The sequence below is a fragment of the Tenebrio molitor genome, chromosome 4, assembly GCF_963966145.1.
Source record: "Tenebrio molitor chromosome 4, icTenMoli1.1, whole genome shotgun sequence".
Lineage (NCBI taxonomy): Eukaryota > Metazoa > Arthropoda > Insecta > Coleoptera > Tenebrionidae > Tenebrio > Tenebrio molitor.
The window spans coordinates 24,600,049-24,623,445 of record NC_091049.1 but is presented as its reverse complement, the minus strand read 5'-3'; the positions used below and the strand labels follow the sequence as shown (position 1 = coordinate 24,623,445).

General features: G+C 34.4%; 2 long non-coding RNA genes across 3 annotated transcripts; one reads left to right on the top strand and one right to left on the bottom strand.

Annotated features, from left to right (window-relative positions):
• Positions 1-12,265: 12,265 nt before the first annotated feature.
• Positions 12,266-14,903, bottom strand: LOC138129625 (uncharacterized). 2 transcript variants are annotated; one of them, XR_011159284.1, is made up of 3 exons: positions 14,386-14,903; positions 13,660-14,331; positions 12,266-13,597 (listed from the first exon to the last, which is right to left on the bottom strand). It is a non-coding gene; the product is annotated as an uncharacterized lncRNA (long non-coding RNA). The 2 variants fall into 2 exon arrangements; XR_011159283.1 differs by having other exon boundaries at positions 12,266-14,331.
• On the top strand, positions 12,477-13,644 carry LOC138129626 (uncharacterized). The gene is made up of 3 exons (XR_011159285.1): positions 12,477-12,971; positions 13,029-13,374; positions 13,428-13,644. It is a non-coding gene; the product is annotated as an uncharacterized lncRNA (long non-coding RNA).
• Positions 14,904-23,397: the final 8,494 nt, after the last annotated feature.

Sequence of the window (23,397 nt, the reverse complement as noted above, 5' to 3'; positions counted from 1 at the left end):
ACGTGAAGCTAGTAATAATGAGAAGATCAAACAGAAATAAAAAACTTGCAAGAAAATTACAACGAAAGAAGAGAAGTAGAAACACGAGAAAAGCGAAAACCTGGAAGACCAAAATTTCTTTATACAGGAAAGAAAGGAGACCTAAGAAATTATACGTACAAGCATGTGAAGAAGAAATAACAGAGAAAGAAGGTTCAAGAACAAATGAAATTACTGAAGAAGATCCAAAAACAATTAAAGAAGCATTTTTACGACAAGAATCCGAAGAATGGAGAGAAGCGATGAAAAATGAATTTAATTCTCTAAAGAAAAATAAAACATGGGAAATAGTTGATCGCCCAAGTGATCGAAAAGTAATAGGCTGTAAATGGGTTCTGAAAACAAAATTTAATTCCGATGGTACGATCGCTCGTCGAAAAGCAAGATTAGTTGCAAAAGGTTATGCCCAATTGCCAGGAATAGATTTCCAAGAAACTTTTGCACCTGTTTCAAGATTATGTTCTGTAAGACTAATAATGGCCATCGCAGCACAATACAATTTAATAGTTCATCAGTTGGATTTTGTAACAGCATACCTGAATGGGGATATCGATGAGGAAATTTACATGGAATTACCTGAAGGAATAAATGAAATTGGAGAAGAAGTCGTGTTCCAAAACAAAGTTTGTTTATTGAAAAAAGCATTATATGGATTGAAGCAGTCAGGTCGTCAATGGTACAAAAAATTAGATGAGAACCTACAGAAGTTGAATTTAAGACACCTCAGCACAGACAAATGCATCTATATGAGAAGAACAAGAAGAGGAAACGAAGAAAACATGGTTTTAATAGCAGTGTATGTAGATGATTAAAGCTCGGATTATATGCACAAAAAAATGAACAAAATATGCGCATATACAGGGTCGCTACAAAGTATGGCAACAGTTAAATATCTCGAGAATGGTTTCTTAGAAATCCTTGAGATTTGGTATGGAGTTAAGAGCATTTAAATTCTATTCTTTGCAATTTTTTCAGTTTTATACCATCATTTGTTTTCGAGATACAAAGCTAACTAGGATTTTTTTAAATGGCAACAGGCGTTAGTTTTATGATTTTTGAAAAGAGATTTTTTTTATGAATTCAACAATGTATCACATGTTATAATAGTTTACATAACAACCCTAAAAAAAAATTTTTAAATTTAATTAAAAAATAAATAAACGTAGCTACCGTTTGAGGCTCTTTTTATTAAACCTATCAAACCGTTTGTTGGAATTCTTTGAAATTTGCTACGGAGTTAAGGGCATTTAAATTCTATAATTTGTAATTTTTTTGAGTTTAATACTGTAGTGACCCAGTTTAAAATTTAAAAATTTAATTCCCGGTACCGCCACGAGAGCGCGCCAAATGGGAAGGTACTAGCGGCTAGACTAGGAACTAAGGGATGGGGTTGGTAATCTTAGCGAGTTGGCGACGCTGTTGAAAAGCGGAAATATAGGGGGGATGAAACGGGCTCGCGCGGGCGGTTGAAGGGGGTAGGTCACTTCTGTTTAGTTTTTCGAAACGAACACACCTTGCGAAGAGCGATCCAAGTTTCTCAAATTTGTAAGTTAAATCCGAACCAATTACACTACCGTCCCGAGTAGATATTTTGTGTCCCCGTGAAGAATCCGGCAGTTTCATTTTTTTATCCACACGGGTAATTATTTATCTCACGTTCGTTGTCCGTTGTCCGTTGTCTTTGTTTTTGGGACCAGGACCACGTGGTAAGGGTATGTTGTAGATTTCATTTTGTTGCATGCGGTTTCTTTAAGAAGCGCCCATTTGTTAATTTTAAGCGTTATCCCTAAGTTTCTCCCGGGAGGTTCTTTTTTTTTGCAATCTTGTAATTTCGGAAATTAGTAGCCGTCGTCCGGACCGCGTGCGTCCATTTTGTTTTTCTTTCACTAACATTTTCTAACGGCACTCAACCCGCCATATTTTTGTTTAGTATTGCCAGCGAGTATGGTATTCCTTTTTAAAGCACTCTGATTTTATCGTTATGTAACCTCGCATTTTGTTCTCGTTTATTTCCTCATTGTTTAATGCTGCGTTTTGTTTTGCTTATGTTATCCTTGTTTAATGTTGCGTTTTGTTTTGCTTATTTTATCATTGTTTAATGTTGCGCTTTGTTTTGCTGGATTTTCTCATCGTTTAATGTTACGCTTTGTTCGATAGAATTAAATTCGTTTTTTTTTTCCTTCGTGTTGTTAGATTTCGGAAAAGTTAAAGTAAAATGTTGTAAGTGCGCCCCTGTGGGAGCTAGGTGACAATCAGGAAGTCGTGGGGTTGTTTAGTAAATTTCTGTGGAAGCTACGGTTATTTAAGACCGTTAGCGGGGGCGGACCTTAGTCTTTGCGGGAGCGGCGTCGGGATGTTTTCGTGAAGCTTCCGTCGACGGTTATAGAGACTTCGGGGTTTTGTCCGGAAACGGTTGGTTGGGGACGGCGGACCTAGGTCTTTGCGGTTGCGGTCTAGGAATGCTAATCGTACGACCCCGAAACGCTCTGTCACTCTTGCTTGGTCGGTGAAATAGTCTGACGTTCATTAATACCCCGAATATCTATAAACGTCGCTTGATTTCAAGATGATTCAGATTATTCTTCTGAGTCCCCTCGCGGCCGAAAGTTTGTTACCTCCAGCTCTAAGCTCCCGTTGGCGTACCTGGGCCGCGTACTTCCAAATCAAACATTGTTTTGCCATTAATCAAATTGTAAAATATGAGTAATACCTGGGATACGGTTTTTGAAGAGGGTTTTTCATCCGTCCCTGTCTGTAATAACTGCCTTATAATTTGTTTACTTGTTTTGCAAGCTTTAACCTGTCATTTTGTCTGTTATGTACCCGTTCTCTGTTATTTTAAATATTGTTGCATTCATCTTGTTGTTTATCTTTGTGATGTACTCAACTAGTTAATTTCTTGTACTTCGTTAAACTTAGTTTCTGTCTTTTGGGTTCGTTTCAATTTTCTTTTCATCAAAGTTATTACAGGCATTTTCAATAAAAGGTATTTTGCGTTCCTCACATGTGTATTTTATTTGCGGCACTCTTCCAACTGGAACCCTCATCGTTTGCATTCCGAACCTTTTCCGCCAAAAGAAAATCACAACGTAGGGCTCCTCCGATTCGATGACGATCACGACCACATTTGTTACCGTTTGCGCAGGTTCGAATATTTGGCGGAAAAAGCAATGTATTCAAATCATTACAATACCTTCATTTGTTTTCGAGATACAAAGCTAACTTGATTTTTTTTAAATGGCAACAGGGGTTAATTTCATGATAAAGAGTGTTTTTTTTAATCCAACACTGTATCACATAATGACCGTTTCATTTTTTGTGTGTCATCAAAAGTGTCATCACTTCAGCACAGCTTCGTCTCCAATCATCATATCCAATCATCATTAGAACTTCTATCCGCTCGGTTTCACTTAAATAATGCATTTTTATAATTAATAAATAAGTAATAAATAAATTAATAATAGAACCTGTTTTCAAAGATAACAGTTTATTTATTTTTGAATTAAAATTAAAAAATTTTTTTTTACCATTCTTATGTAAACTATTATTACATGTGATACATCGTTGAATTCAGAAAAAAAACCTCTTTTCAAAAATCATAAAATTAACGCACGCTTTTTAGCTAAAAATGCACTGAAATATGCACAAATATGCAAAAAATATGCAGAAACATGCTATAATATGCTCTATCACTTATTTAAAAAAAGACAAATTTCACAGAATTAATCTATTTATTCAAAATTTATTAATATGTATACAGTGAGCGGCAAAAGTATGGAATAAATTCATTAAAAATTAAACAAATTTTTTTTCAAAAAATCTTTGAATTTTAGTTTATAAAAATACCTATTTCAAAACCAAATAAAATTCCAAGCAGTCATTTATTTTCGAGTGATGATTTCATCGATGTTTTTTTTAAATGGAAACCCCCTATTTTTTTTTTCTTGATTCTGATAGCCCTTTTAATTGTCTAAATGACAGTATAAAAATTTTGTTATCTCACATAAGGAAATTTTTGAGAAAAAAAAAATAAATTTGGAAAAAATAAATTTTTTATTATACCTGCATCAGAATCGCCGTTTTAAGCACGCCTGAGCGTGCGAAAACAGGCGATTCAAGCACGCCGAGCTTTAAAGGTTGCTTAGGTAACAACAAATTCACCTACATTAATTAACGATTAATGACATAGATTACCTCAGAAAAGGTAATTCAATTTACTTTTTTTGCTATGATTTTCAGATTGTAGTGCAGGTATAATAAAAAATAGCGTATGATACACGTTTATAAGGGCCTTTAAAGCACTTGCGACGTTAAAAGCACTCCGCTACGCGTCGTGCTCTTAAACTCGTCGCGCGTGCTTTAAAGGCTTCCTTATAAACTTGTATCATTATATACTATTATAAGGAACAAAAACAACTCAAAAACTGTGTTATTAAGTACATACTTAAAATTAAGGATTTAAATGTACGAATTGCCATCCCCCAGCTTGTTGACAATAAACAAGTCTATGAAGAAATTCCTCCTGTTTTAGTTTTATCTAGTTTTATCCCCTCACTCAATCAAAAAGAAAATTTCTATACGTTGTGTTTCTGTTAAATGAGCCATTTTCGAAAACGTTTTGTAAAACAAATAACACAAACGATTGAAACTCGCAGTACTATTTAATTGTTTGATTTATCTACTTGATTTTTTGACTTGTTTTTGTTCGTTATAAAATTTATTTTTTTCAAATTTATTATTTTTTTTCTCAAAAATTTCCTCATGTAAGATAACAGATATCTGAATCAAGAAAAAAATAGGGGGTTTCTATTTAAAAAAATATACCGATGACGTTATCACTCGGAAACAAATGACTGCTTGGAATTTTGTTTGGTATTAAAATATGTATTTTTATAAACTAAAAGTGACTCGTCCAAAGATTTAAAAAAAAATGTTTAAGTTTTATTAAAATTATTTTAATGAATTTATTCCATACTTTTGACAAAAAAAATCTGGAAAATTGGAGAAATATGCACTGATATGCATTTTTTCCCTAAAATATGCTGAAGATACTTAAAATATGCAAAATATGCATTTTCAAAATGACGTAATTTCATTCAAAATTTGTGAATACGCCCAGAAAATCCGAAATTTTGTCTATATACTTCATAGAAACAAATATGCAATTTGCATAGAATCCGAGCTTTATAGATGATATAATAATAGCGTCTAACAGCATGGAAGAAATTAATAATCTGAAAGAAAATCTTGCGAAAATTTTCCAGATGAAAGATATGGGACAGATAAAATATTGTTTGGGAATTGAATTTAACGTAAAGATAAACAAAGTACTATGAGTCAGAAGAAATATGTTGATGATTTATTAAAGCGTTTTGGAATGGAAAATTCAAAAGAAGTTTCAACTCCCATGGACCCAAATGTGTCCAAAAACGGAAAAAGAAAAAGAAGAGATGACAAGGTGTCCAAATCAGAATTTAATTGGTTCCCTTATGTATTTATCAGTTTCAACAAGGCCAGATATTTCATAATAATATGCCGTAAGCTGTTTAAGTCAATTTAATACGTGTTTTGGAAAGGAACACTGGATTGCTGCAAAAAGAGTACGACGATATTTAAAAGAAACTAGGGACTACGGATTAGTTTACGAAAAAAATGTTGAAGATATAATTGGTTTTGCAGATGCTGACTGGGGAGCGAATCCTGACGACAGAAAATCTTACACAGGATATATTTTTATTTTTGCAAATTGTTCTGTCAGCTGGGAAGCAAGAAAGCAACAAACAGTAGCACTCTCAAGTACAGAAGCAGAATATATGGGTTTATCCGATGCAACAAAAGAAGCCATCTATTTACGACGATTTTTAAAGGAGGTGTTGGACATATATAAACAAATTCAAATAATGAAAGATAATCAAGGTGCAAGGAGCCTCGCACAAAACCCAATTCAACATTCCAGAACCAAGCACATAGATATCAGGCATCATTTTATACGAGAAATATTGCAAAAAAAAGAAATAGAAATTAAATACATATAAACGAGTGAAATGCTCGCCGATCGAAGCCCCTATCAAAATTTAAACATAACTATTGCGTAGAAAATTCAGACATTAAGAATATAGAATAAAGAAAAAATAAATTTAAGGGGGGCTGTTGTAATATTAAATTTATATTTGATATTAATTAGTGAGCAGTTGTTATAAAAACAAATGAATATTATAAATAGTTTTTGAATAAAAAATATAAACAAAAAGTCTATCAATAGTTTATAGAATTAGAAGGATTCTTCTAATAATACTACAGATTTGAATATGGACTTGCACAAATATTTACAGTATCGGACATAAGTGAAGCAACAATAATAGTAATTAACGTTATAAGTCCGGGAACTCATAGTTTACAGTACGAGTTAGACGTTTAAGGACGAGGCGACAAAGGAGCCGAGTCTTGAAACTCGAAACGAGTACTGTAAAAAGAGTTCACGGACGAATGTCGTTATGTATTTTATTTCATCCTGCCTCAAATTTCGTTTGAAAGAAACATTGAAATTAATTTCAAAATAATTCAACAAAAGCTCCAAATCTAGTCACATTTTCGGAACATGATTAGCAACGGCTGTTTGGCAATTGTTTATTTTGTTGATTTTGTTGACATAATTTTGTGCGTCAAAATGACTTCTAAAGCAAATCCTCCAGAAATTGTAAGAAAATCTGCAGAAGCCTGTGCTGAATTAATACCTAGCAAGTCTGGTGAAAGGTATCAAAAACAATTCAGCCATTTTTGTAAATGGAAATCAGAAAATAATGTGAAGAAAATTACGGCTGGCTGGCCTATTTTTTAGATTTGATTTAAATGGTTGTATTATTTTATTTGTGAACAAACGTTTTTAGTCTGAGAAAGTAAATGCATCTTCTTTGTGGCCGAAATAGTTAAATTGTTAATTTGTATTTAGATGTAGTTTTGAATAAAACATTTCTTAAACCTGAATAATTGTTATTGCGATTATTACTTTTGTGTTTCCTATAGCAACACTTAACCGGCGTGCGGCCGTTTTTTGCGTTTTCCCGGATTCAAACTGATGACGTAATAGTTATTTGTATCACAAGGTCAGAAACTGCACGTTTGCGAGCATGAGTACGGTTTGCAATACGAGTCGATAGACGAGTATTGCAAGTACGAATGCTCGCAAAACAGTTTCTGGACGTGTGATACACAAAATTTTTCGTGCCGACTTCTGCGGATTTTTGTTAAAGCACTTGTTTTAATAATTGGTATTAGGGACTTTTTTTGTGTTGCCAACACTTACATTTAAATATTTAAATTTTAAAATCAACATCGCTCTTGTTTCCTGACATTTATTAAATTTAATTAATTTGTTTTGTTTTTGACATTTTCCTGAAACATTTGTTGTAATAAATACACCAGCCCATATTCAAGAAGTGGCTCGAAACGTAATTTTAATTAATTAATTTTAGTTAAATATTGCTTCTTTGTAGTTTGTACGTTGTTATAAATAGAAAAACATTTTTAACGAGCCATCCACAGAACAAACATTGACGTTTGATAGAATTCTGATAACAAATGCCAACCGAAACCGATGACAACTCAAAATCCCTACTTTTAGCCGGACTAGGTCGGCAATGCATGTGTTTCTGGACGATTTCGAGATCCGTAATTTACCAAATTCCGGCCGGAGGCACGAAAAGTTTTGAAATTTTACACAGGATGAAATAAAGTTTATTTTTGAAATATACGATCGTTTTTCAACTTCTGTGAAGCAGTAGAGTAACAATGCATCCAGTATTTTTTACATAACTTATCAATAGTCCACTTCGGATGAAAGAAATAAAATTGCAACAAAAATTGTTTTCTTTTTAATATTCCAAACAAAATGTTGACTTTCACAACACGACAAAAGTAAAGCAACAACTAGGAAATGTATGCAATTAATCTACAGGGTGTCCCAGAACTGGCTCCCCAGAGAAAACAGGCATGTGCTGACAACAAAGGAGACTCTAAATTGACTAAAATAAATTTTCTGCTAGCTCAAATTACCGAGTTATAAAGTTTTTAATTTCACCAATCCCGGAAGCTCGTCCTCAGGTATTACTAAAAAATCCGATCGGTTGCTAAACAACAACAAAAAATCTCTGATATCGCACAAATCAATAAAATGTTTGGGCAACTGGAATTTTGACGTTTTCCGATATAAAAATTCGTTGACGTTTATCTGTCATCAACATCAAGACTTGACAATTGCAAAAGATAATAACTTCGAAATAAAACAATAAAAATGGAGATTCTAAAAAGAACCATTTATTTAAGTAAGTAATAATGTTAAAGCAGATGTTTGAAATGACCACCATTCATTTGTATGCACAATTGTTCTCTATGTAACAAACTTCTTGTAGTAGCGTTAGTTATCATTTCTTCAGTAACTGAAACAAAACCTCCTGAATTCTAACTCTCATATCAGCCGCCGATAAATGATTCAGATCTGAAGACCTGACAGGCCAATGATGCGGTCCTCCTCGACCGATCCAGCTCTGTGGATATTGGTTATCCAAAATTTCCCGAACCTTTCTGCTAAAATGTGGTGGAGCACCATCATGTTGGAACCAGTCATTTATGCGATAAGCAAGAGGTACAATTTCAAGTAAATCAGGTAGCTCCGTGCCAATGAACTGAGCATATCTTGTCCCCGTTAATCTTGTGGGGAATTCAAACGGTCCAATCTAGAGCGGGGGATTCGGAATTTTAACAAATGGAAAGATCCACCACTTATATTTGCCAAACGATCGCCCAATAGCCCAGTCCAGACAAAACTCTCGCCTAATTGGATAATCCTCTGGCAGAAGATGTTATACTCGTGTATAGTGATACGGATGCCTCCTATTATCAGCTAGAACTCTCTGCACCGAACTCTTGGATAAACCCATTTCACGAGAAACTGTTCGAATACTCCGGGTGCCGTCTTTCTCAAAGACATTCAATACGGCTTCCTCATGTTCGACAGTCGTTACATTTCTTGGAGCACCCCCAACTTCTTCTTCGAACTGGTTGCATCTGACCCGTTTCTCGACGCCGAGCGATTAATTTCAGGATTGTTTTATGATCCGAATGACTTTGTCTTTGTGGAAATTGTTCACGGTACAACCTTATGCTTCACGTGCATTGTTCCCACATCGTGCAAAAGTAAGAATCATATCTACGTACTCAGAGGAAGAATACATGTTAAATGATACACTTGAATTAAATATCACAGCGAAATTGTATAACAAATGTCAAACTGACGTGAACAATCATTCTAATAAATGTAGTGGACCAAATCTAATGGACAGAATTATAGAGGTTTACGGATAAAAAGGAAACCTAGGCAACGCAAAATTGCGATTATTCCACCTTAATGATGCTCAACTCTGATTGGTCAACTTCAGAATGTCTTTTCTCGGTTATCATTTGAGCTAGGACTTTTTTTCTTCAAACTACACGTTAATATATTCGCCCTAAGGCTCCTTTTTTTCTCTGGGGAGCCAGTTCTGGGACATCCTGTATAGTTTAAGTTTGTAACAGCTATTATAAAGTTGAATTTTTTAGCTGCATTCTCTTCTAGTTAAATCTAGTTGGTTGACGTGTGCAAATACGCTGTATCTTGGCATGAATAAACTTATGTTGTTACACAGTCTAGGACTGGTTTACAAATCTATGAGGGGCGTGATGACCAACTCAATAGACCGGGACCAATGGCTTAACGTGACTTCCGAATCACGAGATAGAATATAGCCTTTTTTTTTCACCCTGGGTCGGAATCGAACCCGCGACCCTCGCGTCCCTGAGCCGACACGCACTCCCTTAGGCTATATTCTGCCTATTATTATTATTATTATTATAATGTTTAGTATTCAATATTTAGTAGGACCAGCTTTACTTTTTATCACAGCGGCGCACCTTCTTGGCATAGAGTCTATTAATTTGTCTAACGTACTCTGTGGAATTTGTTCCATACTTCTAGTATCTTTTCCATTAGCTCATTTATATTTCTAAAGTTTTGACATCTTATTCGGCTTTCCAATTGGAAACCCCATTAAGCATCTATGGGAAGAATTCTTCCCATAGATGCTCAATGGGGTTTAAGTCTGGAGATTGCGACGGCCACTTCATAACTCTAATCAGGTTCTCTTGAAGCCATTCTCTAACTAGTAATGAGGCATGTTTTGGGTCATTATCGTGCTGGAACACAAATCTCAGTGGCATATTCCACTCAGCTTAAGGTAGCATGACTGTATTTAAAATATCCCGATAGTGGAATCTATCCATGTTACCGTCAATGAACTGTAAAGGGCCAACACCGTGATGTGAGAAGCAACCCCACAACATTACATTTCCTCCACCATGTTTTACTGTTGGTGCTATGTACTTTTCATTGAATCTTTCGTTCATAGGCCTTCTTACCCATCTTATCCCGTCTGATTTAAATGAATCATATTTTGTTTCGTCGTTGAATAAAATTTTTTGCCAGTCTTCAAGGTTCCAGCCTACATGCTCTCTGGCGAATTCCAATCTAGCGGTTTATTTTTTCTGGAAATCAGTGGTTTTCTAGCTGGACGTCTTCCAAATAATTTAGCTTCTACTAATCTGCGTTGAACACTTCGAGTGCTCAAGTTTAAGTTTTCTATTTCGCTTTTTATACGACGTGCAGATTTCCAAGGGTCTTTTGAGATATTCTTTTTATTAATCTGTCTGTTGTTAAAGAAGATTTTTTTGGTCTTCCTGTTTTGAAAATATCATCCAGGTCTCCCCACTCTTGATAATTTTGCAATATGCGACAAACAGTATACCGAGGAATAACAAAACGTCGACTAATTTCGGCTTGACGTTCTCCATTATGAAACGCCTCAAGAACTCGTTCTTTGAGTTGTTTTGATGCTTGCACAAATTGTCATTGAAATACATATGACGTTTTGTTTCCACGACACTCTTTGATATTTGTTGCTTTACTTTTGTCGCGACACCTGCTCTGCTTACAGAGGGAACTTTTGGAAAAAAAATTATAACAAATAAACAAAAGCATTTTAAGTTATTCATTCCTCACAACAGTGTTACGAATTCCCGAAAAAAATAATAGCATGCAGTTTATTGTGGTAAATTAAGAATGACATAATTCTAAAAATCCAAAATATTCAAATTATGGTAAATTCTAGGCCATCTAATCAAAAAGCAACGCTTATAAGGCCGTTTCAATTTTCGATTTTTTCATATAAACTTTGTTTCTGTGATATTTCGGACGGCAGAATAAGGTCACTAAGTCAACACACTACGTGTTAAGGTAGCGCCATTACATTCCTGGCGTGAGTTTATTGTGGAACAAAGATAATAAATGGAAATGTCGTAAGTGCGACGAGGAAGACATCAGTTTGAGGGAATTTAGTTTGGCAAAATGACAACAGTCTTTAGTGACACTTCAAAATTTTCAAACGTGTCTCTGTTTTATTTATCCCCAGATTGAGTTTATTTTGCGACAAGGATAGATATACAGGATGTCCCAGAACTCGCGGATCAAACTTACAGTGCGTTTTCCTTGGTGATAACTGAAAGCAATACCGTTTAAAAAAAAGGACAGGGTATAATCGATTTTTTGTAATGAATAATTAAAGTTAACCAATCAGAAGGACGCTGTTAATTTGAATTTCACGTAAATTTAACCAAAGGTTTGAATTGCCTAGCAACATAATTCTAATAAGAATAGTAACTATGGAATTTCAAGTAAATATTTGGGCAACTGTGAAGATTTTGACAACGTCAAGTTATAATTTGATTCGAAATTGCCAAACTTCGTATTGAAATCATGTATACAGCTGCAGAGAATACCGAAATGCTCATAATTTATGGAAAGTGCCGGCGCAATGCACGTGAGGATGCAAGGGAATATGCAATACGTTTTCCACGACGTTTGCCACATCCAAATTATAACGTATTTCTACGGTTGGTGTACCGTGCTTGAGACATTGGGTCCTTGGTGCCTAGCTGACAAGAAATTGGTGGTCCCCCGCGAGAAGTTAGAACGCCAGAGACTGAAGATGCTGTTCTTCAGTACTTTGATGACGACGGTAGAAGAAGCATATTTGAAGAACAATATTTACCGCGAACCTATCAATATTTTAGAAGAAATAAATAACCAAATTCACGAAAGACTGGCTACTGTTATTCCTAATATGCTTAGACTGAACACTTGTTATAAATTATTCTTTTTATTTTGCATGTTTCTTATTTCATTTGTTGCATTCTACATCGTTTAGTTATAAAATTTGATCTTAAATTTTTACTAATAATGATGCTAAAATAAATAGGTTAGTTCAATCCAGTTTTGTCTTCTTTCTTTCGGAACTGCCACTATGCTTGATCTGTTGCTCAAAACCTACGTGTAACTCCAGCTTTTTTTGCACTGTCAAAAATGTTCCTAATAGTTATTTACATTAGAGTACGGGATGTGAATTTTCCGGCACGACAACTGGTTTCGGGCACGATGGCGCAGCCGAGTGCCTGATTAGTTGGAGGGCCGGAAAATACGTCCCGTACGACATTTGTATTAGACTTTTCGGCTGACCAAAATATTAAATCTTTTAAAAATCAAGACTAATTTTATTGTAGAATCTGACATCGTCAATAAAGAATCGAATGCTGTGGAATCAATTCCTTGACGACCGTGACCGCTCATTTGTTTTTTTCCTAACAAATTATTTGCCGGCTAAATTTTCACGGTCGTGCTTCAAAATTTGATTTTGGTGTATTAATCGAGTGAAAAAAATGTCTAGTATATACTATAGAGTGAGTTAAATGTGACACCAGAGGCAGTACAACTAGTGGCAGGACTAAATTCTGAATTATTACCACAAAAATCGAAACAACGTTACATAGGACAATTTTTTCTCACAAAAGTATGTAATAACTATTCTTTAGTTCACAAATTTTTAATAAACCATATTTTATTACAGACAGTTTTATTAATAGGTGTTTGTGGTGCCTGTCTCCGAAAGGAGTTATATACTCTGAAAATGGAAAATGTCAAGAGAAGATATTATATTGATAACTGACACAAAAACCAATATTTGTAGATCGTTTGCCATTACCAATCCAAACTGGGTTGAAACTGTGAAGAAATATATAGAAGTCAGGTTAAATTGGTATTAAAACAATTTCAAATAAAATTGACAAATATTTGAACCTTGATTGCCCTATGGACACAAGATTGAAGTTCCTAAAATGATTCGTGATGATTGATGGCCTTCCTTCAACATCAAAAACAAAATGTACTGTGTTGCAGCTACAGCTCAAACAATAGTGAGTTGTGTCACAAACTTCGATACAGTGCTTTAATCTACTTGAATTTTTAGCAGTTGCTTCCAATGTAATCATCCAACATTGAGAATTCCATCATCAGTACCGTATGAGAAGCACCAGTACAACATATTGACATTCAACCCAGAAGTAATAAAGCTGACAGTTACCAAATTGTTTCTGCATTGTTCTCTAAAGTGGAGAATTGTAACAATACTGTTTACAACTGTAATTTTACAAAATAAATTATGTTAATGTTGCAAATTATTAAAATGTCTTGTACTTAACCACTACTTCCTGGTGAAAACGAATCATTTTTCTTCAGGTGAATACAAGATTTTGGGGTTAGAATGTTTTGTAAATTTTTAGTTTCCAGTTGCACTTTAGCACTAACAGCTGGTACTGGATAAAGTAGGTACACAAAACCATATATCAACTTCTGTGGTTTAGTTTTATTGTGCAATTTTGCAGATATTTATTAAATACCTGACAATTGTCAAACTTTTTGACATATACAGCTGCCAACCCAATAGGTTGTATTTTCCCTGTTACGATTATTTTCTTTTTCGATCGATATAAATTAAACAAACACATTTATCGGAAAAATTATACAGGGAAATGTGTTTTTTTACACTAAATTAAAGTAACGTATGGACACTTTAATTTTAAAGTAACTGTGAAAAGAATAAATCAACGGTGTCCGCACATTTTTCCCGTACTCCACTACATTTTTCCCACATTCCACTAGAAATTTTTGACATTGTACGGGAAATCGCACCTCCCTTGACCTAAAGTGTAAGGTAACGCTATATTTCCCAGATTGGGAGGCCGAAAAAGTCTTTTCTTTCATTTCGACGATGACGAGTCCCGCTCGTGTAGCTGCGCTAATACGTTGCAGATGCAGTGTGATGCACAGGAGTCAGGATAAATTTCTTGTGATTCCGATTCATTTCACAGGCCCTGCATATTTCACTTTTTACTAAGATTTTTAAGGTAGTAATATGTATTACTCACTTGACGCTACGTCGCCATTTTACCTTCCTTCAACAAAGGTTCAATTCATCATATCCCTCCCGTCAATTTGCCATACCCCTCAAGGTTACAATTGCTCTGGAAATTTTCACTCATAACATAACAAACCATATTTCATTAATTGCCGGAATAAGAAACCAGCTTCTTGCGTTCCCTGATTTAGATTCTATACATTTGTTCGCCTGCCTTTGGCGAAATTATCCCATTTTTGGTTATTTCAAAAATAGCTGTCACTTTTGACGTCTGTTTCGACAAGTTGACCAGATAAATATTGAAAATAATTTTATTATTCATCGAATTATACGTTGCTTGGCAATTGAGGGAAGGTACTCAATTTTCTCATAAAGGGAAAATTAGATCGAGCTCTATTGGTCAATTTGATTAATTCATAACTAAAAAGCTGTTGCACCCTGAATATTTTTCTAAACGTTTTTTACCTTCATTACCATCAAGGAATATACAGTTTCAATTTGATCCGCGAGTTCTGGGACACCTGTATAAAATCACTAATGGCGCTACCTTAGCACGTAGTGTGTTGATTTAGTGACCTTACGGCAGAACCTTTTTGCGCTCCATCTACTGATTTCGAACGCAATCGATTGATACTTTTTCCAGTTTTTATTTTGAGCTTTGAGATTAAGTGCTTAAAACGTCAATTAAAACATGAATGCAATAAAATATCCAAGATCCGAGCTTATTTTGGATACATTCTGTACTAGCAAAATACTAATAAATTGGAATTGCAAAAAAACTTGAGATCATAACACAAGGTAGGTTAGAACAATTTATAACTGTAATATTTTTCTGCAAAGGAGTTTATTATGGATTGCACATTTCTTCTTTAAAAAATCTGTTTTTTCTTGACAAATTTGTATTATCTAAAACTGGTTTCAGCGTTGCAGTTATTATCAGCTGGCAGATCTGACAAGATGAAAGTAGTGGATTTTCTAGCAAATGAGGGCCCATTATCTCAACCATTTGGTGGCATATACTCCGCAGAAATACTATTTACTTGAATTGATTTGGATGTCATTAGAACAGTTGGAATGATGAAAGACTCTAAAGGATTTTGGGGTACAGGAATTTCAACCGGAGTTTCAGTGGGAAAAGTCTAAAAAACAAAAACATTAATAAGATGACAGTAATTAATAACCAGAGGTCCCTGATTATGACTGTGAAAACTAATAAGTAATTAATCGAAAAATGTGTGTTGGTGGTTTTTTAGTTTTGTAACGGATAATAGAAATAATGTCTCCAAAAAAAAAATTGAATTATAGAGCTAATAAAAAAAAATTATCAGTAAGTAGTAATATAACAATTGACTTGAACATCGCATTGATTTGCAAAGCTGATGCCATTCCCAATCACGATTTATGTATTTTTACAACAAATTGACACAATTCGCATTATTTTAAAAAATGTGAAACGTATTTATTAGTTACTATAAAGAGTTTGCTTTAAAAAATAATCACCAATTTATTTTGTTCAGCATTATAAAATTATCACGAAAGAGTTACAGTGATGGATGTTAACGAAATTTTTGATTTTAATATGATGAATTGAATCTTCGATAAGATAATACACAATCGAAATAACCGGTGTGCTTGATAGAAAAAATCAAAATGAACGTAATAAAATAGATCGTTACAATAGGTAAGAAAATTCTGGGTAAATTTGCAGAGGTAAAGTATCTTTATTAAACAAAACTAAAACAACATTGGGGCGGGGAGGTTAAAATGGCCCAACAAATTTTAAATAAAATTTTCAGCCGTAAATAAGAATCTTAATAATCGTGAAATAATCGTCAAGTATAATAAATTAATCAGGGCTTATGTTTCTTTTACTGTTTGAACTAGTTCTAGCTGTTAGGTGCCGTAAACGGAGAGTCTTGCTTTCATATCATTGAGGGTTTTATGACATAGTTGTAAATTTTGGTATACCGATTACAAAATAGTGAATTCTGCTTTCATCTGAGTCTTATTTATTTTTCAACTACAAGTATTTTATCCCATGTAATGATAAATTCATGTGTAACGATCGAAAATTGATTAAGATCAACATTAAAGAAACGCAACAGAAATAGTGAACAATTGTGCCATTTAATTTTTAATGAAACTTATTTGTATCTTACACTACCTGTGTTCTTATTAGCGAAAATAAAAGCACCAAAAGCTGATTTTAAAACATACTTTTATTCACCAAAGCAAACCATACTGAACTGAGCTAAAATTACGGGCAGGGCCGGATTGCGGCGATGGTCAATGTGCAACGCCTTATCGAGCCTTACCGAGTTTCGTGAATGACCCCCTAAATAAATAGTAAAGTAAATTTACACAACCGGTTTAAAATGTACCTGTAAAGGTGATGGCCGGATTGCGGCAGTGATAGCATTCGGGTAAAAAGGGACAGGGCCGGATTGCGGCGATGGACTTATAAATCTTCCGTTTAAAATGCACCTGAAAAAGTGATAAAACTTTTCGAATTGCGTTTACATAGATTTTGACATTGCAGCTCTTCAATGTGCAACACCAGTTCACACCTCGTTTGGTAGTACATACCTACTTTTTTCAGAGTATGTATTTAAAAGAATGAACTCTTCACCACGTTTACTAAATATCACTTCCATCTTCACTTCCCTACTTGTGTGGTTAACTAATATCTTTTTTTTTCACCTCATAGTAGGCGTTGAAGAGTCGATTGTGAACACACTCTACAGGTTACGGATCACGGATTAGCTGTTTAACTCTTACGTTTTACACGACTGGTGCGTCCACAATCGACTCTTCAACGTCCACTGTGAGGTGAAATTAAAAAAAACACCCGACTAACCATAGTTTTGAAAAGCTGGATATTTGTAACAGGGATTTTATGCTAAGTAATAGACGTTTTAGGATTAAATAAAAAGATGAATAGTAATTTCGTGGACCGGCCGCAATCCGGCCCCTACCTTTTCAGGTACAATTTCAAATCCGCCGCAAAACGGCCATCCATGTACGAGTACAGGGTAAGTATGACCACGGCCGCAATCCGGCCACACCAAAAATTACTACAAGAAACAATTTGCAAATGTAATACCTGTTCACTTTGTATTGACCGTCAGTGGTGCAAATCGCACACACTTGGCTTTAACTTTCATTCGAGTTGTCATAGTAACAGGTCAGGCATTTGCACCACTGACGTTCAATACAAAGTGAACAGGTTTTAGGTAACTAAACCCTTCCCCGAACTACCTGGGACAAGTTGTTTTATAATAGAATTCCCAGGCAGAACAATTTTCCTTACCAAAAATCATCGATATGCCTTTTAGCGCGGGCCTGGTCTCTAGGTATTTTTTATAAATTACTAGCGGACCGGGCAATGCTTCGCTATTGCTAAATTTGGTTATGTATTAATGAAATAAATATAAATGCAGTTAGATAACAAATCATTTATTCAATTGAAATCACATGGATTTAATTGTGTGATGATTCTTTTTTGTTTGTTTTATTGCTGTTTTGTTTTTGATATTGTTTGTTTTCTTGTTCTTCAGCTGAAAGGTGTGGTTGTTAAGTTATTGGAATAAAATAAATAGAAATGGATTAGTCCTCTCGGTTTCTATTCTGTATGTTACATCCCATCGTTTATTTTAAATATTAAAAAAGATTTCGACTATTTGTCTTTTACTAGCAAGTGGCATAATAATTCTGAACGACTGTAATCAGGTTTACAATTATTTTCTTTATTATTTCCAGCATTTTCAAGTAGTAATTGTGTGTTCGTTTTACCTCAAATAACGTATGGCAACATGGCTTTGATTTTTCTCTCTCATAGCCATGGATACAACATAAATGAAATATTTGCAGACTATTGGGATACATACATTTTTTTTTTGTTCGACACTGTCAGAATTGGAGAATTATTTTCTCCTGTGTGAACAGATTTTGATAAATGTCACAACTTTTCAATTGTGGACCCACTCATGCCAAAAAAAGCCCAATTTACACACGAACTCATTAAATAAACTACATACTACATATTAAAAAATATTGCCACATTTACTGTAACGAGTCCATTTCTTCTTGGAAAAAGAAGATTGATTTTTTTAAAAACATTTTTACCTGATATTTTAATGACTACTTAACAACGTACTGCTAAGTTGTTCCGCGAATTTTGGGGCACCCAATATAATTCAGGCTAAGTAATCAAATTGATTTTCAGATCAAAACAAATTAAACTGGAAATGTCCGAAATGAACAACATAATAAATTAAGGCCCTGTTTATTCACCTTCTAGTAACTTTATTTGAACGGTAATTGCTATGGATCTACCAATAGCAGATTCTAAATCATAGCAACTACTGGCCAGATAAATTTACTTGAAGTTGAATAAACCGGGTCTAAATCAGTTCGAGATGAAAAGATAGAAAGAAAAATATCTTTACAGATATCGCCGTGGGTGTTGGTCAGTAGCGCGCCGCGGTCAATTTACCCTTTGCTAGAAGTTTGACGGCCCCAAAAGGTACAGGACACTTGCGCCCAAATGAGGGATTAAGATAAACAGGTAGGACTACTTATTGCCCTTTGCATTGCACATGTTTCTTTTCATTTTTCTATTCTTGGTAAAATCTGTAGGTAAAGTCGGGTTGTTTTGTGGAATTCTGAAATTTGAGAAAATCTTCAGGGGGTGGATAAATACAATAAATAAAATTCGAAATATGTATAGGAAGCGTTACAAATATGTAACCAATTTAATTAAGTTCTACATGTAAGAATAATGCTATCTACCGATTTGATTTTGTAAAAACTGTTTGTTACCAATATAGCAAGAAATAATATAAATATTTCCCCTAACATTTCAGTGTTTTATATAAATCTGTTACCTAGGTGCGATTCGCAGGTAAACTGACCGCCGCGCGCTACTGACCAAAAGCCTATTACTACTTGGCGCGCAACTGTCCTGTAGGATTAAGCCCACCCGTAGATTTTTCTGACCGCGGCGCGCAACTGACCCATGCCCATCGCCGTAATACGGATACCTCTTATTTCGGACAGTTTAGGAACCATATATTTTTCGTAGAAAAAAAAATCTGTGTAATACCGACCACGACCTTCTAAATAGTCGAGACGCTTGGCTCTCTCCGGCCTGTTCATTTGAGCAAAATATAGGGCATTCATTTTAAACGTTGGGTAAAGTTGTAAACTCAAAACACCATAAATTACGAAAGCGGCAAATTTTCATTGTATCAGTACCGTAAAGTAGGAATCCCTCTGTTCATATAAAACTGGTACCACGTCGTACTTTCACCATCTTATCGACGAGCAAAAGAAAGAGACGTTAAAATATCCACAAGTAAAAAAAAATTAAAACACATTTTGTGATCAGTGACCAAAAAAATGTAAAGAGATTGTTGATTTTAAATAATGTATTTGACAAATTAGATTACTTAATAAAGAAATAAGAGTAATTAGTAAAGTATCCATTACATGTATCTTTTAAAATAAGTAAAAAATAAATAATAAAATACGTAAACAAATAAAAAATTAATAGTCATCTGAATCAAATTCACTAGATGATTCACCAGTATTGGCAACAAATGTTAATGGTTTCACATGGTCTTCTAAAAGTTGATCTCGATCCCACCATTCTTTAATTTTGAACCCGAATATATTGAACACAGTTTTAGATTCACTGAGTTTCGGACAAGTGTCAAAGCAGGCAAGTTTTATTACAAAACCCAACATTTAAAATGAATGCACTATACCATTATGCACTTGTAAGCCGTTTGGCGCTAGCGAACGGGGGATTTGAGTTCGGAACCACGCGGTTTGAAACTTGGCTTTCTGTCATTGTGTTGTCACTTTGTCGGATAAATACGGGACGGAAGGACTCCTTCAGGAAAATGCTCACTAGTAATATCCCGAGTGCATGTTAAATTATCGACGATTTGACATGCACGAGAGGATATTTTGGCAGACTATTTCCTGAGAAAAATTTACATGATAAGTAAGTACAAATAAACGTAATTCTGTGTTTAAAAATTGGTTATTCTTTAAATTTTTATGTTGTCGTTGATTACGCGAAAATTTGGCACTAGTGCAAATTATCGATAATTGCACTGTATTATCGCTATAATTCGATCGCTATTTGCTAAAATTCAAATAATCGAGCTTTTTGATTGGCTTAAATTTTTCGAAGGAAATAGTCGTTGTATAGTCGCCTTTCCGCTCTTGAATTGCCACTTGCTTCGCCATACAGTAAATGCAAATCGGCGTATTCTTGTTTTGTGGACTTCATAACTTTTTGTAAGATAAGCAAATTTAAAATTAAACTTGACAAATGTCATAGGTGTTACAAGTACCGTTGCTAAAGAAGCAACCTGAATTATTTTTTAAAGTCGATTAACTCATTAGCGTACAGCAAATTTTGATCAAATTTTCAATTATTTTATCTGGAAAGCACCGATAGAGAAGACAGAAGAATTGACAGCAGTGAATCAAAAAAGAAAAGATTTCACTTAAATGAACAGGCCAAACAGATTTGTTTAAATGTTTACAACAATCTGTTAAAACACAAAGAGACTGACTCTGAAGCTACAGCCACGAGTGAGACTGTGTTATAGTCCTCCAAAATAGCTAAGAGCTCATAAAATTTTAGGGGTTTAACGAGCCACTATAAAAATGTTAACTTATGTCAAATGATTTATTACGGGATTGACAAACCGCCCAAGTGAACAGCACCAGGTAAAAGACCCTTTGAAATACAAAGTTTTAAATCAACCTATCTATTACCATTTAATAAATAACAAGTTTTTTCAGTTTTGCAAAATGTATAATTTTAATTAAATTCATATACTCATAAATCGTTCAATTCATCATCACTGTCGTCTTCTCCATTAAGGTGTATAATAATTTCGGGATAAGGCTGACTTGACTGAAAACTGTTTTCTACGTCAATTGCGTGTCTTACGCAATTGCGCCATAATACACAATCAATTTTTGCAGTTCTGTGTCTTATTAATTCTATAACGCTGGACCCTATTCCCGGCGGAGTGAAATTTGATTTTCTTACACCATGCTTTAATTGGCTCCATATCAATTCTATGGGGTTTAGTACGCAATAATATAAACGTCTAGAACTATCAACAATATCGCCGAAAACGCACAAAATAGAAAGCTGTTATCACAGGAAATTCTAGATATAAAAGTAAAGACACAAGACCGCACGACAATTTATTTAAAACTTTCTAATGCAAAGGGTCTTGTTACCTGCGGCTCTTTACGCCTCTTGCACACGGACGGTTGTTTCACCGGCCGGTCGTTTTGCCGGTTGTTTGGGCGGTTTGTCAATCCGTAATAAATCATTTGACATAAGTTAACATTTTTATAATGGCTCGTTAAACCCCTAAAATTTTATGAGCTCTTAGCTATTTTGGAGGACTATAAAACAAGCAGCACGTTTTTAACTGGCATTCCCTACCCAACCATAGTAAAATTATCCAGAGAAAGGATTGTCAAAAGGAAAAGACGTTTTGATGGTGGAAAAAGCAGAGAATTGAATCCAGCCAGGGCAAAATTGCTAAGGGACACAGACTACAAAAAATACAAAAGAAATGAAATTCCAGCTATATACGATTAATAAAAAATTATTTGTAATGGATTTTCATCTGACAGGAGACAGAGTGACAGACACATTAAGAAGTTGGTTAAAAAAACTTGGATTTAAATACCATGTAGGGGAAGTTAGGGTAAGATGCCGAACGGGGTAAGATGACGAATGATTACTACAGACAAACCATTACAAATTTAAAAACATTTTTTACACTCCCATCTAGAGGTTTGTAGGTGATTTAATATCAGCCGGTAAGATTCTGATACAGTTCGCATTTATTTATTTAGAAGCCGTTCTTTGGAACTGTATGTTTCATTATAAAATTTACTCTGTGTTTAGTATTTTTTTTTTATTGGAAAATCACAAGTAAAAACAATTTGATTTCTGTTGTAGGTTACCATAATATCAGTGACAATAACGTATTCTGTTTAAATTGTATAAATCTTTGAATGGTTTTTATATAAATTTGAAAAATTTCTATAACGTGTGGTGGGGTAAGATGACCGGGGTAAGATGACGAATCTCTAAATACATTATTTTATTTAATAATAATAATGACGAAGCATCTTCATCATCTTCAAGAGTTGCAACACTTCCATCTATAAAGTGCAAACTATTTTCCTCAAGAAGCAGGCCCTAGAGGCTTAAACTCAAAATCTAACACCTCACTTTGGGAAATTAAGCCCTTATCAACTATTAATCGTCTTATTCAAAGTAAGCGAAAAAAAATGGTGTCACGAAGACTGCTTCAATCATGGTGGCAAAGGAGAGTTTGTTTCTGATTTATGTATGAAGGCCCCATCTTACTCCATTATGTTCGTCATCTTACCCGCAGTATGGGGTAAGATGACTAAAATACAATTTTTTGTTTATATTCAGTTTTAATAATATTGGAACTTATGTTTACTTTAAAATCATGTGGAATTTAAGAGTAATATATCAACGTAACATGTTACTGTCTTTTTAATTAATTATATTAACGTTTTCTTGGCCAAAACTTAATTTTTTGTTAACTTTGTCATCTTACCCCACCTTCCCCTACTTAACAAGCGAACGCCAGTTATGGAAAGCTGAAGAATTATAGATTGTGCGACGGTCATACTTAGAGAAAATCCAAATATATCGAAGTGAAAATCGACCAATTTATTATTTAGATGAAACTTGGTATGATGCACATGGAGGACTGTAATGTCGACTACCACAAGAACACGGATTCTGATATTTTTGAAGAATGGTTTGAGTTCACTTTAATTTCCAATTTGTTCTTGATAATGCTTCTTATCATTCAAAACAATCAAAGAAAATTCCGAATGCCTATTCAAGGAAATTGGAAATCCAGGCTTTTCTAATGGAACACGATTTGTATTTTGAAGAAGGATACCAAGAAACAACTGCTAGAAATTCCAC